The sequence below is a fragment of the Lithobates pipiens genome, unplaced genomic scaffold (assembly GCF_037356315.1).
Source record: "Lithobates pipiens isolate NorthernLeopardFrog02 unplaced genomic scaffold, aLitPip1_a1.2 Scaffold_56, whole genome shotgun sequence".
Taxonomy (NCBI): domain Eukaryota; kingdom Metazoa; phylum Chordata; class Amphibia; order Anura; family Ranidae; genus Lithobates; species Lithobates pipiens.
Genome location: NW_027507878.1, coordinates 2,781,055 through 2,796,595, shown reverse-complemented (window position 1 = coordinate 2,796,595; position 15,541 = coordinate 2,781,055).

Sequence of the window (15,541 nt, the reverse complement as noted above, 5' to 3'; positions counted from 1 at the left end):
AAATTCATATGGAATGGTAAAAAAGCTTGTTGCTCTCCTAGTAACCTGATCCCGAATAACCGTGTAGGTGGAGTAGGACTAATTGACATTTATGATTATTTGTGGGCATCTAGACTGGTCCAACACTGGTTCAAAACTATAGATTCACCACCTTGGGTTGAGCTGGAAAGGCATATGGCCCCAATGCCAGATCTAGTGGCACTACTCGTGAGTGATGTCTGGAAACCCTGGGCTCTCCATTCCATGGCTCCCACCCTCATAGCCTCCCTACAGGCATGGAGGTTCTTCCTACATCATACCCATAAATCTCAAAATGCCGTGGAATACAAATTTCCGCTTAGCCTGCTCGAGCATAAAATCCCTATGCTGTCCCTAAAACAGTTCCCCAACCACGGTATCCATACCGTCCAAGACCTATTGTCTAATGGTACAGCTCTTTCCAGCACACAGATTATGGCTCAATACGATCTCCCCAACAAGTACCAGTTTACATGTATCCAAGTGGCACATTTTCTAAAACGTAACCCTCCCCCTACCATAACAATGCCATCCAGTGCATGGACCTTCTTAACTCGCGAACGCCCCACCAGGAAAGGCATTTCGCTTTTCTACTCCCTTCTACATGATAAACAATTCTTTGTGAAAACAAAATCGATTGATAAATGGGAGGCGGATTTAGGGAAAACATTTACAGATGATCAGTGGACAACTACATTTCGGGAAATTCAAAAAGCCTCCCGTTCTATTAATCATTGGGCAATGGCCATTAGAATTATTAACAGGTGGCAATACACACCGTGTAGACTGGCGACATTTTCTTCATCTGCCCAAAGTACATGTTGGAGAAATTGTGGACAGCTAGGACATCTACTACACATGTTTTGGGAGTGCCCCAATTTGGTTAGTTACTGGAACCAAGTGTTCCAACTAATAACATCGCTCACGGGTATTGTCACTCGCCCCAATCCATCCCTAGGGATTTTACATATGGGTATTGAACAATTTCCACATGATATGCGGATTGTTATTTCCAACATCCTTCTTTCTGCTAGATCCATGATATTACAACATTGGAAAACTGCCATGACGGTAAACATCTCTGACCTAATTAGAAGAGTGAACCAACACCACACTATAGAGCGTGCTCTTGCTATAAATACATTGAAGTGCGATCTATTTGATAAGCAATGGAAAATTTGGACCAACAAATATAAGAATTCTGTGAACTAGATCTTAATCCTGATAAGATATATTCTGTGTAGTAACCAGTATTTGCATTACTGTTTGTGTAACCACCTACTTATCCATTTCTTTCTCGTTTTTTTTTTCTTGTTTCTTTTTGTTTCTTTTTTTTTTCTTCCCTACCCTTTCTTTCCCTCTCCCCTCTTCCCTCCCTCTATTGCATCGACTGTTAATTACAACTGTAAAAGTCAACATGTCCTGTACCACTTGCCTTTGTATATCCTTTATAAAACAATAAAAATTTATTGACATAAAAAAAAAAAATCTGTATGTAGTTTGTATCTTAGTACAGACTTCTGAGAAAATCAGTGAGCACACAAGCAGGAAATGATGTTTCTGGGGGCGTTCTGTACACAGCGCCTCCGTGTGGCCATATTGCATTACATTTCACAGACAATTACAGCAGTTGTAGATTGAAAAGAAAAGGCCATTTTTTTTTTTTTATTTCAAAGTTTTTTATTTTGAGTAACACGATAAATACATTTGAAAACGACATTACGTATAACGCCAATGTATAAAAGCATTGTAGCTGAGCAGAATGAAAAACAATTGGTTCATGTAAACAAGAATAATATTAGAAAACCTGAGATTGGAGGACCGTGGTCAGACTAAGGCAATAGGAAACTTCCCAGAGCGTCAGGTGGAGGGACCCCTCGCCTTCCGGCACCCCATATGGGAACTAACTGTACCGGATTAGACGGTTCCGGCTCCCGACCTCTGATGAAATATAAACAGGAATGAGAGAAAATCGCCATGGTTCATATTACCGATAATAAACTTCTCAATAAAGGGATAATATAAGGCAAACTGTCGTTTTCTTCCTTAAACTTTTGTAACATGGGGGGTAGAGTGGGAGGGAAAGAGAGGAAAGGAGGGGAGAAAAGGTAGAAGTAAGAAAAGAGAGAGGAGAAGATAAAGAAAGGAGCCACGAATCTAGATCATATTTTAAATTGAGCTGATAGTGAGTTAGTGGTCAGTGGGGTTCCCACGTGATTAGCCCAGGGTGCCCAGATGGACTCAAATTTTCTAGCCATATCCAAGAGTATGCTGGAGAGTTTCTCCTGCGACATTATCCAGGAGACCTTTCTGACTACCCCTGGGAAGGAGATTTTCGTATTTTTCCAGGCCTTTGCCACAGTAAGTTTAGCCCCATAGAAGAATGAAGTGAGTTAGCCTGCGGGAGGCTTTGGGCATTTTTGGGATGTAAGCGCTAAGGAAGGGCGACCATTGGGGTTCTGGGCATCTGACTTCCCGCAACCTTGTCCATCAAATTGAATTTTTTTTTTCCCAGAAGGATCGTATTCTGGGGCACTCCCACCAGATGTGGGGCATCGTGCCTATAAGCTGGCATCCTCTGAAACGCAGAGGGTCAGCTGCAGGAAAAATAGGGTCAGATAAGACTCACAGAGAAGAGAAGAGACGAGGAGGGCATCTTAACCACTTGCCGACCAGCGCACGATGATGTACGTCGACAGAATGGCACGGGCAGGCAAATGGGCGTACATGTATGTCCCTTTAAATTTGCCTCCCTACCATCGGGAGCGCGCCGCCGCCGGCGCGCTACCGCGCTGGTCGGGACCCCCGTGAGTCCGGTCGCGGGACCCACGGACTCGATCGCCACGGGCATACCCGCGATCATCTCACGGAGCGGCCGAACGTTGTAAACAGCATTTCTCCATTCTGCCTAGCAACTAGTGACGCTGATCTCTGCTCCGTGTGATTGGAGCAGAGATTAGTGTTCACTAAATGAAAGCCCAACCCCCCCACAGTTAGTAACACACCCCTAGGAACACTTAACCCCTACACTGCCACCCACTGGTTAACCCCTTCACTGCCAGTGTAATTTACACAGGAATCACTGCATTTATATAGCAGTGATTACTGTATAAATGACAATGGTCCCAAAAATGTGTCAAAAATGTCCGATGTGTCCCCCACAATGTCGCAGTCACAAAAAAAATCGCTGATCGCCGCCATTACTAGTAAAAAAAATAAAAATAAATTATTAATAAAAATGCTATAAAACTATCCCTATTTTGTAAACGCTATAACTTTTGCGCAAACCAATCAATAATCGCTTATTGCGATTTTTTTTACCAAAAATATGTAGAAGAATACGTATCGGCCTAAACTGAGGGAAAAAAAAGTTTTTTTATATATTTTTGGGGGATATTTATTATAACAAAAAGTAAAAAATAATGCGTTTTTTTTCAAAATTGTCACTCTATTTTTGTTTATAGCGCAAAAAATAAAAACCACAGGGGTGATCAAATACCACCAAAAGAAAGCCCTATTTGTGGGGAAAAAAAGGACGTCAATTTTGTTTGGGAGCCACATCGCACAACCGCGCAATTGTCAGTTAAAGTGGCGCAGTGCCGAATCGCAAAAAGTGGTCTGGTCTTTGACCAGCAAAATGGTCCGGTCTGAAAGTGGTTAATGAGTGTTTTCTCTGTTGTCATAAACCCCTTCTATCCACGTAGATAAGTGGAGACTATTCTTGTAAATCTGCAGATTTGCTGTACTATTTGTTTTAGAGGCAAGAGGGTATAGGCACAAGTAGAGAAGACTGGCCAGTCATTTTGGGCATTCAATTAATTAAGGGAATGAAGGGGGAGAGAGGCCTTCAGAAAATGCCCACCGCAAGATGAGATCTAGAGAATATTTGAACTGAAGGTACGGTTCCGCCTATACTGAGCCCCTAGATAAATGGGTAGAATGGACAAAGGGAGCAGCTAAACCTTTAAAATCTGAAGGGACTTTTGATTTACAAGTATGGCAAACTTTTCTGCACGATTATGGCCCACTACTGTGTAGTGAAGGAGCGTGGAGAATAGCTCGCACATGGGAGACAGAAGCTGAAGTAGCAAATTAAACTGGCTTGACGGAGATGTTTAATAAAAGTAATGCCCAAATTTACTACTTTTGGCCAGAAGACTCTGTAGTGGAGGCCCCCCGCCTAATGTGGCTGCCAGTTTGGCTTTAAGGAGTCCACACACAAAAGAAAAAGAATTAGGTTACATGGAACACACAACAGATGAGCTGGGCAATATAGTATTGAGCAGAGGTTTAACAGCCCCCATATCAACCTACGAAGAGGGATTTGGCTCGTGTCCTAGAAACAGATGATTGGCATAAATCCAACGGCACATATGCAAAACTAGATCTCTCTGAACTTAAGGCTTTGGCCAGAGAAAGAGAGAGATAGAGTCTGAACTTCCGGAGCAAACCATCATTTCCCAATTGTGGCAGCAAGATGAAGAGAGAAAGAAGAGAGATGCCGCCCCTTCTGCCCCGGTCACAGAGCAATCTGTTGCAGTTCATCCTGTCAGAACCCAATTCCTTTTTGAAGGTAATGCTGTTGACAGTAAGTCTCAAATTAAATGGAATGTAGCTTTTAGTCCCAAAGATATGAGAGCCATATTAGAGGGATTGGGAGATCCTAGAAAGAATCCAATTGGATTTGCAAACAAACAGTGGGAAGCAACATGTCTGGCGATATACTTAAAGAATGTGGTTTAGACGTAAAAAAATAAATCTAAGTAAGATGGTTAGTGGACGGGAGGTTTGTGAGAAATTGAAGGAAAAATTGCCCCAAATATATGGACAAACCAGACATGCTGAATTTATGAATGCTAAGCAAGGGAAAGAGGAGGCATCAGGGACTTATTGGAGGAGGTTAAGTGATATGGCTGAGGAAGCAGGCCTTAAAATAGAGGAAGAGAAGGCGGGAGAAACTGCAAATCCATCTATACAACTGGTAAAACAAAGGTTTCTTGATGGTTTAATACCCCAGTTGAAAGAAAAGTTGTTCACAGCAAGGCCTGATGCAGTGAATATGTCTGTTCGTGACGTCCTGCCTATCCTGTTATCCATAGAAAACAGGATTAACCAAAAAGACAGAAAACCCAAGGTTATGTACATGGGGAAGCATAGAGGAAGAGGAAGACAGTTTCAGAAATCTTGGTAATCGGGGACCAATTATATGCTGCAATTGTAATGGGGAAGGACACATAGCCAAATTCTGCCATCTTCCTGACCGTAGACTGGAAAAGAGCTCATGCTGATCCCAGTTCTCTGCCAAAAGCAGTGGATCAGGCATAGGAAAATGGCATGCCAGTATCAATCAAGTTAAATAGAGGAGACCATGGACCTGAGGCCAGAGTAAAAGTATTTTTACAAGAACTCCCCTATCCTGGAGGAGAAACAGAATTAACCTGTTTAATAGATACTAGATAACCTGTTTAATGGAGGACTTACCTCCAGGATTATTATCTACAAATGTTATCTCTGGTGTTGGCCTAACCGTGACCTCTACTGATTTGGTTGAGTCCAAGCCACTTAAACTCAGGCTAGGACAGCAAACAGAAGTTGTCACTAAAGTGTTAGTTCCAGACACAGTTCCTACCAATCTTTTGGGAGCTGACATTTTGAACCAAATTTTAGCAAACATAGACTACACTCCTACAGGAGTCCAAGTGGTCAGTAGTCTGTCAGGAAAAGTTTTAAATTCTGCCTGTGGAGTATTTTTAATCCAAGATTCCACTCCGCCATTTCCACCAGTGATTCCCACTGAATTATGGACCACCAGCAAATATGATGTAGGTCTGTTGGATTGCACCCCAGTCATGATAAAAATTAAACCAGGAGCTCATCTCCCACAGATTAAACAGTAACCACGGAGTATTGCTCAGACTGAGGGGATAAAGGATCAAATCATTCAACTGAAAGCAGCAAGGGTTGTTGTGCCAATTAAGTCCCAAGTCAATACAACCCTGTTCCCAGTTGCAAAGAAGCCAGACAAGAAGGGTGGGCAGGTGACATAAGGCATGGTGCATGATTTGAGAGCCGTTAACAATGTAATTGAGGCAGACCCACTTTTGGGCGACCCACTGTAGGGGTCGCCCAGGTAAGCGGGGACAGATTCCCCTCATGAAGAGCAGTGGGATGTAGAAACTCTAATTCAGTTGCAGAACCAGGCTCCTGATGAAGAGAAGGATAAGTGGATCAAATGTAATGCTACCCAAAATCAGCAGGGCCTGTGGAGCGCTGACAACAGGTGGTGTCTACCCAGGAGTTTGTACCCAATTTTAGCACAACTTTTTCATGGCGTCAGTCATCTTGCTAAGGGCGCGATGGTGGCACTTACTTACTGTTATTGGATAGCACCTGGATCTAGTGCATTTTCAGCCAGGTTTTGTGCTTCATGTCTCACTTGTGCTCTGTACAATGCAGGGAGGCCTGTCCATGTTCCCCAGAAGCATTCTCCTAATCCAGATTTCCCTTTCCAAAGAATTCAAATAGACTACATTCGTGTCACCCACGGTCATTTTTCTGCTCTTCCGTGTTTGGCTCTTTTGCTTCATCCTGCCTGGAGTCTCTTCTTTGCCTCTTCTATCTGGTCTGTCTCTCTGTCTTGCTCTCTTTTCCCTTCTCTCGGGCCCCCCCTCCCCTCTCTGTCTCCCCCCCTGTAGTCCCTTTCTTCCGTAACCCCTTTCCCCTTCATCCCTTCACTTCCTCAGTCCTTTTTCTTTCATGGTTAGATTTTGCCGACTAGCCCATGCAGGATGTGGTGGGTTGCGGGCTCCCCCGGGAATGACCAGTCTTTAACAATGTATGCGCTGCCCGCTAGGGGCCCGGCCCATCACCCATCTCCCTCCTTTTCCCTTTCTTTATAAAATAACAAAATCCGTGCTTCTCACTGTAATGCATGGCCATGTGATGATTACCGCTCACCTGGGTGGGGTCAGATTGCTCATTTGGTCTCAGAGGTCTTAGAGGGGAATTATAGCCCCCTGTTCGGGTATGCTTCTATGTTTAGTTTCAGTTTCTGTTGGGGGTGGTCCCTATATCTCCCACCCGGGTGCTACCGAAAGGTTTATGTTTTGGAATTCTGTATGTTTTATTGAAGTTGTCCATGCGCCTGTTATTTTTTCTGGCATTAAATAAAGGAATTACAAAAAAAAATAGACTACATTCAGATGCCCAGAATAGGCACCTATGAGTTCGCTTTAGTGTGTGTTGACAGGTTCTCAAGTTGGCCCGAGTGCTGGCCGGTAGCTAAAGCAAATGCAAAAACAACAGCAAAGAAAATTTTGAATGAAATAGTTTGTAGATATGGAGTTCCTGAAACTATTGAGAGTGACAGAGGAACCCATTTTACTGGGGAAGTAATGAAAGAGGTAATGGAAGCTCTTCACATACAGCAAGCTTTCCATACACCTCATCATCCACAAAGTAGTGGTAAAGTTGACAGACTTAATGGGATTTTGAAAAACAGATGTGCAAAAATTAAAGCAGATACAGGCAAAGGATGGGTGGAAGCTTTGCCATTAGCCCTATATTCTGTACGAACTACCCCTAAAAAAAACACATGGGCTGTGCCCCTATGAGATTTTATTTGGAGGGCCACCCAAATCAGGGCTATATTTTACTAAACAGTTGCAGGCTTCTCACTCTAGTCTGTTAGAATATGTTCAGATTTTGCAAAGAACTTTGAATAAAATACATGAAGGTGTTTATAAATCTATCCCTGACCCAGATTCTGTCTCAGGTATTCACAGAATCCAACCAGGTGACTGGGTGGTGGTCAAGCGACACGTCAGAAAGCCGCTTGAACCAAAATTTGACATTTGGTGCTTTTGACAACCGGTTCCGCTGTCAAGTTGGAAGGAAAGCCCTTCTGGATTCACGCCGGTCACTGCAAGAAAATCCCGAAGTGATGATATCCTTTGAAAAAATGATGATGTTGTTCCTTTTCTTTTTGTTGTTTGTGAGAACTGAGACATGGAAACATAACCCTTTCATCCAAATGTTAAAATTGTTAAAATTGTATGCAACCCATAGCAACGCTAGAGACTGCTGGGTGTGTTCTCACTTACATCCCCAAACAGGAACAATACCCAGGATAGCAATGCCTCTCAAATTCACTGATCTAAACAGGACCAGAATAAATGGCTCATACATCGTCTCCACAGCTAATCAGCACAGATCAGTAACTTTGATGGTTTCAAAACAGATAGACACAGATTTGTTTAAAACGTTACATGCCTGTTTAACACTAAGCCCCTGTACATACGGTCTGAGATTCCGACAACCAAATCCGTTGGATTTTGTCCGCAACTGTTGCATACACACGGTCGGACAAAGTTGTCGGAAAATCCGATCTTTCAGAACGTGATGACGTAATTTCGTTACGATGGGACTACGTTCAGGCTAGTAGCCAATAGCTTTGATGTAGGAATTTGATCGGAGCATGTGTGGCACTTTGTCCGTCGGAGTAGGCTACACATGATCGGAGTATGTCCGATCAGAGCATTTTGTCGGAAAATATTTCCGGCAAGTTGGAAAATTTGGTCCGACGGATATTCCGACGGAAACAGTCCGATGGAGACCACACACAGTCAGAATATCCGACAAAACGCTCCGATCGGACACATTCCGTCGGAATCTCCGATCTTGTGTACAAGGGTTAAATGTTCAGATTGCACCGGAGCAAATATTACAGTTTATGGAGGAAACCATGGTCAATATTATTATATCCTGGATCCAGAACTAAATAGAACCCTTTATAGTACAAATTGCTCACAGTTCCCAATATGTGAAAATATCGGTTACCTGAGATTCCATGTTATTGCTTTCATTTTTTTTAGGAGCAGGCATACCGTCCATACGTAGAGGGTTATATTATATATGTGGAAATAAAGCTTACACCTGGCTTCCTACTAATGTTACAGGTAAATGTTATATTGGGAAGTCACCTGCTTTGGCTGTTCGCAAAGATACAGTGCGAGCAGATCAAAGTCCGGAATACCCTTTAGTGTTCAGAAGAGAGCTGATCACTGAAGGCGACATGGCGTGGTCATGGTTCCCTTCCTGGACAGGATGGGGAATTGAAGCAATGAAAAGAATAAATAATTACACTAGAATTGTAGATGAGATTATTACCCTTACTACCACTGATATAGGTTTATTAAGTGAAGAAATGTCTCAGATTAAAAAAAGTAGTAATAGAGCACAGACTAATGCTAAGACCCCTTTCACACCACACCGCCCATAGCGTTGGCAGTAAATTTTAGCCTCGTTTTACCGCCGGATTTGTGGCGCATTTCGGCCGCTAGCGGGGCGCTTTTACCCCCACTAGCGGCCGCGAAAGGGTTGAAACCGCCGGCAATACGCCGCAATGGCGGCGTTTTGCCGGCGGTATTACAGCGCTGCCCCATTGATTTCAATGGGGAGCAGCGGAGGAGGAGCGGTAAACACACCGCTCCTTCACCGCTCCAAAGAAGCTGCTGGCAGGACTTTTTTCTGACGTCCTGCCAGCGCACCGCTGTAGTGTGAAAGCCCTCGGGGATCACACTACACACAATGGTGCAGCTTCTTTAGGGCGGATTGCAGGCGCTATTTCTAATGCTATAGCGCCTGCAAAACGCCCTGGTGTGAAAGGGGTGTAAATGATCTCACTGCAACTCAAGGTGGGATGTGTAAATTATTTCGCACTGACTGTTGTATGTACATTTCTGATAATGAGAACATTATTAAAGAGCATCTTGCTAAGATAAGAGACCTACAGAATAAGGCCAGAGATATTGCTAAAGATGGATGGAACCCCTTTAAGGGTTTAGGAGGTTTTGGTGACTTTTTATATGGCATAGCAACATGGTTACAGAAACTAGGCGCTTACATTGTGATGTTCCTATTTCTCATATTTGTTATTTACTTCCTCATCAGGCTATTCCTCTGTGTGACTACCCGCTGTACCAACAAATGGTCCGACAAAGCCCTGATGAGCCCATTATTGTGAGAAAACTAGGAGGGAGCTGAACAGGACGCCGTCTCTCTGCGCCAATGTAACAGGAGTTACCAGCAATCGGCTGAATGTAACGTGGAGAAGAATGGTGTCAAATAAACAAAAGGAGGGAAATGACATGGACATTCACTCTACTGTTCATTTAAGCACAAGAGACTCCATTTTGTTCTCACTGTTGAAATGTGTTCTGTAACCTTCACCTAACACACAGACTTCTCCTACTAAACACTCTCTACTCCCCCCTCCCCTCACAAGGTTTTACTTTTGCAATTGTTCTATTCGCTAGCTTTTAATTCTTGTGATATGGCTGAACCAGAGTGACTCCATCTTTATAAGTTCATATAAGATTAACTTGGGTTAAGCTATTAATTAGTTTAAACTCTGTATTTACAGACTGTAGCAGTTTTCCTATAAAGCATACATATAAGAAAATATAGCTTGCATAAGCAGTTTTATTCTGTACTGTCTAAATAAAGAAATTGTGTCACAATAAGTCTGGGCCACAGAACTCATGAACTCAACTGTGACTCATGAAAGCAGATGACATAATTAATGATATGTAGTGATATGTAATGTACACCTCTGTATTAACCACACCCATGTTCTATGCAATGATTGGCTAATAATGGTACATATAAATTGTAGACCCGCCCAGAATAAACCAAACAACCCCTGAACACCAATCTTGACTCATCTCTTCTTGTGTTCAGCAAGATGTTGTCTCCTTAGTCTGCAGTGCTAAGCAGGTTTCGTGAGTATGGTAATTGCCGTAATTATACCTAGCTGGTCTTTGTCAGGTATATAGAAATACCATTTTAATCACAACATTAATAATAGATTTCTATTTGTTAGATTTTAACAACATATTTCTATTTGTTCGTTTTTAACCACTACAATACAGGGCACTTTCACCCCCTTCCTTCCCAGCCCAATTTTCAGCTTTCAGCGCTCTAGCGCTTTCAGTGACAATTGTGCGGTCATGCTACACTGTACCCAAATGAAATTGTTATCATTTTGTTCGCACAAATAGAGCTTTATTTTGGTGTTATTTATTCACGACTCCGTTTTTTTTTTTTTTGCGATATAAGCACAAAAATAGCGGAAATTTGGAAAAAAAACAATATTTTCTTTTTTCTATTTGAAAAGAAATCCAATAAAATCAAATTTTGTCATAAATTTAAGCCAAAATGTATTCTGCTACATGTTTTTGGTAAAAAAAATTCCGTTAAGTGTATAATAATTGGTTTGTGTGATCACGGACATATGTACGCAAATGATCATGTACATATGTGTGCAGATAATCATTGGGACATGTGATTTTAGTGGGACATATGTGGGGGACATGTTTTTATTATTAGGGACATGTGTTTTTATTATTTGGGGACATGTATGTTTTGGGGACATGTGTGTTTTGGGGACATATGTGGGGACTGTGTTTGTACTGTGTGGTGTGTTGTGTGTTTACACTACACTGATGATCAGTGAGTAAAAAGCTGTAAAAAGCAGCCCATACTCACTGATCATCAGCCGGCTGCAGCGTTCTGCTCTCCTCTCCTCAGCGGTGACTTCCGTGTGAGGAGAGGAGAGCCGATTGCCTAGCAACCGGCTGTTTGTTTACATCACATGACAGCCGTGATTGGACACGGCCGTCATGTGATCAGGAGGGCCAATCACAGAGCCCTCCTGCCGATCTGAGATGTGCCGTGTCCGGGTGACACGAGCACATCGGGATCGCGCCGCTGCGCGCGCGCGCGATCCCGCTACTCCTGAAGGACGTTCCTGAACGTCCTATCAGGAGTAGACGGCTCCCACCCGGCCGTATATATGCATTGGCCGGGTGGGAAGTGGTTAATAACATCTCACACTACCCTTTTCTTATCTATGTATAAAATAACATGTAATAATAAATGTTTTCACTGAACGGACATTTTAAACACAGTGATTGAGTCCTGTGAATCTGTTCATGCAGCTGCAGTATTAACTTTGTTTTATAGTCCCAATCAGAAATTAGTCATAACAGTGTGTACAGGGCATTAGAGTACTGGAAGCCTTGTGCCAATCCACTCTCACCTCCAGGATTGAGGAGGTGAAGGTCGACATCTCCTTAGGCAAGATATCCACAAGTGAACGGGTGACTGAGACTGAACGCCGGGTCGGCCATGTGGATGAAGGCCGGCATCCACTCCAGATCACCACTGAACAACTACAATACCAACTGAACGCGGTCCTCTCCAAACAAGACGATATGGAGAACCGCCTTGGGAGATGTAACCTGAAAAATCTGAGGGTGGAAAACCTGCTAATCAAAACCTATGGCAGGGAGGTCTTCTCCTCCACATTTGTGGTGGAGCGCGCCCATCGCCTTGCCGCAAAACCCCCACCTGCTGGAGCCCCGCCAGGAACTTTCATTGCCAAATTCCTAAATTACCGTGACTAAGATACCATACTCATGCTCACCCGGGAAAGAGGTAATATCCCCATTGGCAACATGACTGTGGCGGTGTTCCCAGACTTCCCGGCCGAAGTCCAGAAGAAAAGAGCACGCTTCATTGAAGCGAAGCTGCAGCTCCGTGTTCACCACCTACCGTACGTGATGCTCTTCCCAGCATGGCTCCGTGTGGTGTGCGATGGCAAAGCACAGTTCTTTGAAGACCCGCAGACTGTTCTCTCCTGGCTGGAGCACCACGGTGCGGCCGGCTCGGCCCATGCCTAGATCCTTATCCTCCATCACCCTTGACCGCCTGGAGTTGGAGGACTGCTCTCCCTGTTTGGCCTACCTCCCCTACTTCTCCTGGAACCGTGAGTTGGTCACATGCACTGTTCGTCTTACAGTCCTCCTCCCCTCCCATCCTCTGTTGAGGCTCTGTGCTTGTCCCGCTCCCCTTGCATCCATACTGCAAGCTACTGCCTTCTCCCCAACCTCACGCTTGATCTATGTGCCTTGGGCTGCTCACTTGCACCCACATCCCCAAAGACTGGACACCCCCCCCTGCACCGTTGTGCGCTCTCCAGCTTGATCACCCCCTCAACCTTGTTGATCACCCCAAGAAATTGGCACCCATGCCACTCTTGACTACCACCTACCCACCACTGTTTCCCTGGCGAGCCTCTGCCCCTCTATTCGTAGTGGATGGCAGAGCGTTAAATCTGCTTTTCTGGTCCAGAGTCTTTGTAGACTATTTATTTTTTGCTGTTTTTTGCATTTCTTTTGAATCTACATTGATATACCGCATTAACTATGTTGCCTCTTTTTTGCTGTTGACACCTATGTTTACAATTTTTCTGTCTGGGTCTGCTATGCCTTCCACCAGTGTGTGTGTGTGCTAGATCCATGCTCATAATAACTTCACAGTGCTGGCTGAGCACCCTCTGGCTGGCTGCTCTGGCCCCTGGGTGCTCAGTATGCATGTTTATTTTACCAGGAACTGTCTTATGCTGTTTTTAATGTTTTGTGCTACCTGCTGCCCCCTGGGAGTCTGACTGTACACTCCCCCCCCCCCCCCCCCCCCCGGCACACTATGGCCTCCCTTAAAATTGTAACCTGAAATGTCTGGGGTCTCTGCAATGTGTGGAGATGAAACTGCACCGCCTTGGCGATGCACCGCCAACCCCGCGGGAGTTGGTGGTGTGCAGGGCTTGGTATAGCCATCCCACCCAGGGCATTTGACACTCATCTGCTTCTGAACTGCCAGATGAGTCTCAATAAGAATTGAAATGTCCTCTCCCACCTTAAATTTCAGAGGGCGGACATTTCAATTCTTGTTGAAACTCATCTGGCAGTTCAGAAGCCGATGTGTCTCAAATGCCCTGGGTGGGATGGCTATACCAAGCCCTGCACACCACCAACTCCCGCAATCAGGCCCCCAGGGAAAGTGACTGTTTCTGCATGCTTCCCTTGAAGACCTGGAGGTCCTCCTCCTGGCTTTTTACATCCCCCCATTTCACTTTGCTCTGCTGCAGCTGGGGGTAGCTTTCATGACCCAGCATCCCTCAGTGCCGGCCATCTGGGCAGGAGATTTCAACATGGTCATTACCCCAAGCCTAGACAGACTGAGCCCAGCTACCCATCCAGCCTCTTTACCTAGTACCACCAGATTTGGGAAGTTTCTTGCAGAATTTGCCCTCACCAACACGTGGAGACATAAGCACCCAACACAATCACACTTCTCTTGCTTTACCCCCTCACGTTCAGCTATGTCCCGTATAGATTTCAACTTCCTTGCCCCCCCCTCCTTCCTCACCTTCTTGACGCAGGCTTTGACACCAGAGTGCTCTCTGATCACTCCCCATACTGGATAACATTGCAGTTGCCAGCTCCCCCTGTGATTCGAATCTGGAGGCTGAACCCATTTTGGCTCACTACCCTATCAGACTTGGACACTATCCAACTTGAGTGGGAATATTATGCCCCGGTCAGATCCATATGGGAAGCCTTTAAAGAGGAAGTAAACCCTCTTAAAAAAACTAGAAAAAAAACCCTGCAAGAAAAAGGCATAATGAGCTAGTACAGCATACTAGCTCATTATGTATTACTTACCTCAGATCGAAGCCCCCACAGTGGTCTCCCCCTCCGGAGCCGCGATGATGTCACTCCCACGCATGTGCATGGTAGCTGCAGGTAACGGCACAAAGACTGCAGCAACAGAACATAGGTGCCATTTGCTTCAGTTTTCCCCAGTGCACATGTGCCGATGACATCGGCACATGCAGGGGACAGGGGATATCTCCTAAACCATGCAGGTTTAGGAGATATCCTGGGTAGCTACAGGTAAGCCTTAATATAGGCTTACCTGTAGCATAAGGTTGTAAAATAGGGTTTACAACCACTTTAAGATACATACCCGCATGATCCTCTCCACGCGAATCAATAGACACAAGGCCATCTCTAAATTTCTGCTCTGCCAGACAGAGGAACGCTTAAATACTCTTGAGCAGGTCTTCCAGAATGACCCAACAGCTGCCAATGCTTTCCTTGTAGGAATGCAGACCAGGCTCACAGACCAACTACACTTTGAGAAGGCCAAACAGGGCATCTTCTTCAACAAACAACGCATATTTGAACACGGCGAACAAGCTCCTTGCCTACATGGCCCACCTAGACCACAAACAACCAGTAGTGGTTTCTTTTCAGTCGGCATCTGGGGCCAAGATAAAATACCCTGGCCTAGTGGCTGAGGAGTTCAGGACCTTCTATTCTGAACTGTACTCCTCTACCGCCCATCCCTTCCGTGTTGAGCTGTCAGCATTCCGGCAGGACTTACTTTCCCTACACTCACTCCTTCCCAGATTGCCCAGCTCGAAGCACCTGTCACCACTGACTGTATAGCAAAGGCCCTGGAGCAGCTTCCCACATCCAAGGCACCCAGCTCGGATGCACTCCCCCTCGAATTTTACAACCAATTCACTGAGACCCTCATCCCTAAACTTTGCAAGCTGTACACACACATATTTGACACAAACGCACTCCCGACATCCATGGGCGAAGCCCTCATC